Source organism: Triturus cristatus, chromosome 7 (genome assembly GCF_964204655.1).
Source record: "Triturus cristatus chromosome 7, aTriCri1.1, whole genome shotgun sequence".
In the NCBI taxonomy this organism is placed as follows: Eukaryota; Metazoa; Chordata; class Amphibia; order Caudata; family Salamandridae; genus Triturus; species Triturus cristatus.
The window spans coordinates 1,780,237,346-1,780,240,971 of record NC_140590.1 but is presented as its reverse complement, the minus strand read 5'-3'; positions in this window follow the sequence as shown (position 1 = coordinate 1,780,240,971).

The window sequence follows — 3,626 nt, the reverse complement described above, 5'->3', positions numbered from 1 at the left end:
CCAAACACCCACACACAAAGGAAACCTGGGTGTGACTTCGTACATCTTTCTGGGAGGATGGGAAGGAGGAGCTGGGGTCAGCCTCACACTTACACCTGGATAGGCTATGTCCTGTCCACACACGAAGGGCTGCAAACTCCCGGTAGTAAGTCTGGAGCCAGGGCAGGCAGAAAGGGCCTCTGCGCACTACAGAGACCCTTCTTTGTAGTAACCCTACTGCAAAGGCACAACTGGGTACAACAAATTGCCTTTGACCCTACCAACACAGTACACTTCTGGACCTGAATCCACTCTGTCAGGGAAAGGAAGTGCAGTGCTTAAGGACTGCCACTTTGCTGGACTGCTCATCTGGAAGACTGCTGCCTTGTTGTGTTGCTGGTTGGCTTGCTGCTCTTTCTACCCCGTTAAAGATTTAACCTCCATCACTATATCCAGAGTGTCTTGAAGGGCTAGCTGACTACCCTACTGTTTTAAAACTCAGGGACATCAAAGTCTTCTACCCAGCTCCTGTGCCTGGCCTATTGGAAGTGAACCCAGGTGCTTCCTTCAGGGTAAGTGGTGTATCCTCTGCAATGCCGCAACACCACTATTGCAAGAAAAGAACAAGCAGAAAACACTTGGAACCAGCACATCACCATCAAAACCACCACATCGCTGTCACTGTAGAGAGTCAATCAATCCATCCCCTCATCTGCGTGGAGAAACCCAGCGCATCGGGCTCAGAACTTTAACGTCTCGGAACCGGCAATCCGTCTTCTGAACCGGTGCATCACCATCATCGCGTGGAGTAAATCAATGCATCCCCTTAGACTGTGGGTTTGAGACTGATGCATCCCCTTGGCTGCTCCCCACATCTTACTTTTCCGACCAGGATTAAACTACTTTGGCTCAGCAGACCTTTTTCGGTCCCATTATCTGGCCTGCACTCCATCGCGGTTGGCCTGAACTCTTGTCTTTGCCCCAGTCCACCTCCACCAGATAGCCTCAAAGGTACTTATTGCTTCTGGATTAGTGGTTTCCATGCTGAAAATTCCACTTTTAGAAAATTAGGCATGGGTTTTGTTTATTCCTTCTAGACAGCCACATACAAAAAAAAGCCTGGGTGTGACTTCATGCATTTTCCTGGGAGGATGGGAGGGAGAAGCTGGGAACAGCCTCAGATTTCCACCTGGATAGGCTGTGCCCTGTCCACACACAAAGGGTTGCATACCCCCCTATAGTGAGTCTGGAGCCAGGGCAGGAAGAAAGGACCTCTGTGCGCTACAAAGACCCTTCTTTGAAGTCACCCCCACCTCTGACCCTACCAAGGCATTACACTTCTTGGACGTAAAACCAAACTCCAGGAAGAAGAACTACTGTGCTTAAGCACTGCCACTTTGCTGGACTGCTGATCTGCAAGACTACTGCCTGCTACTCTAACTAGCTGGGTAAAGACTGGACCTTCACCACCAAAACCAGGGTTACTCCAAGGCCTAGCTGACTAGTCTCCTATTTTAAGACTCATGGACATCACATTTTTTCACCCCACTCCTGTGACTGACTTCTTGGAAGTGGAGCCATGTGCTTGCTCCAGCAGATCAACGCATCCTCTGATGGGAAAGCAGAGTTGACGCTTTCACACTGTTGCGGGAACAGAACTGGTGCATCACTTACAAAACATCCACATTGCCGCCTCTGTAGACAGACGATCGACATATCCCCTCATCTGCGTATCTAGAAACTGACGCTTTTTCTTCCAGACTGGCAACTCACCATCTTTGTGTGGAGAAAAGTTGACGCATTCCCTCTACTGTGGGATCAACACCGATGCATTGCTCGGCTGCACCCCGCATCTTGCTATTGCAACCAAGATCGGAGTACTTTTGTTCAGCAGGCAATGCGTGAGTCCTGTATCTGGCCCATTCTCCACTGTGGTTTCAACTTTGCCCCAGTCCAGGGCGACCAGATAACCCCATTGGCGCTCATTGGTTCCAAGCTCAATTTTCACTTTATTCTATAAAAATTCACATCGTGACTTTCACGTATTGGATTTTTGTCATTTTGGTCTTGTTAATTTATTAAATTAACAGCAATTTTTCTAACTTCGCGTGGAGTCTTTTTGTGTGGTGTTTTCGCTGTTTAACTGTTTGATGCATTGCACATTTACTTTAATCATTGCCTCTTACGTTAATGCTGACTCCTCAGTGCCCAGCTACCAGAGGGTGAGCAGAGGTTAATTTATGGTGTGTATGAGACTTACCCTGACTAGGATTGTGATTCCTGCTCAGGCAGGGTAAGCCCTCTGCCAACCAGAAACCTAATATCTGACACCTGCTTTTTCCCTCACAGCCATACATAAGTCCAAAGTGGATGCAGAGCCATTGTGCCTAGAGCTCCATATATCTATTACTCTTGGTGTATCATTACATCTAGCAGTTCCTCTTCACACTAGCAAACCACCTGTCTCTACTATTAGTGCTATCTGATGTTGCATGTATTGTTAAATTATAGTCTCCACATATGATCGTTCACGGGTATAGTTCGGTGAAGTGCATTATGACAGATGAGAAAAACACTGGATTGTCTTAATGGCATATGTAATATAACTTATGCAATTGTACTGCATCCTTCTCAATCTGATACAGTGCTTATATGTATACAAGGTACCTCTCTTGTGATTAATATAGCCATCCCTATGGAATATGTTGAGAATGAGTGAAATAATGTGCAGGACCACCAATTATTTGCCACATTGCTACTGTGCTCACCCCATATTTGTTTCTTGAAGATATTTTACACCTGTGTTGTGGCTGTTAATGTATGCAAAAATGGAACAAATGTTCCAATGGATCTTATTTCAGTAAAAATGTCAACACATTAATTCAATGAAATCAATGTAAAATACTGTTATATCCCTTTATTAATGTCATACTTTGAGAAACTGTTGTAGATGGCACAGTGCTCATAAGTATAATTGATGTGAATAATAAACTAGGACACACATATATACAAGACCAGGATGTTCTAGGTTTGTCCAAAGTGTCAAGTTCATTATGGATAGTGTTCTTAGTGTCAAGGTAATTCTTGTTGAGAACAGTTGAGAGAGTGGATGTCAATGATTTGAAACAAATTATAATTTCACTGGGTCTCCCCAGGACAACAAACTCCATCTGGAGCAACCCCTAAAGGGTCAAATGAAGAAAGACCTTTCAGAAGCATTCTATGACCAACCAATTAATCAGGCCAGGACCACATGACCATGATCCGCATAAGGTAATACCTTAGGTAAGTGTTATCCAAAGTCGGTCCTGGAGAGCCATATCAATGCCAGATTTTAAAATAACTCAGTTTTATCTAAATAGGGATATGCTAAAAATCTGTCATGGTTCCAGCCCTTCAGGACTGACTTTGTAGAAGCCTGCATTAGGTCATATTTATACATGCTGACTTGGTTACACCCCAGTTCCCCAGCCAGCCCCTCACAGAATAAACTGTGACTGAGAATACTTCAAAAATCTCATAGGCATCAATACAGTGTTACAAAGTCACAGCAAGATGTGGTGTACCTCCAGCAATCCTCCAAGAATACCAGTGCTTACTGGGGGGTTGCAACACGAGACCTAGAGCTTTTACTATCTCTGTGCACA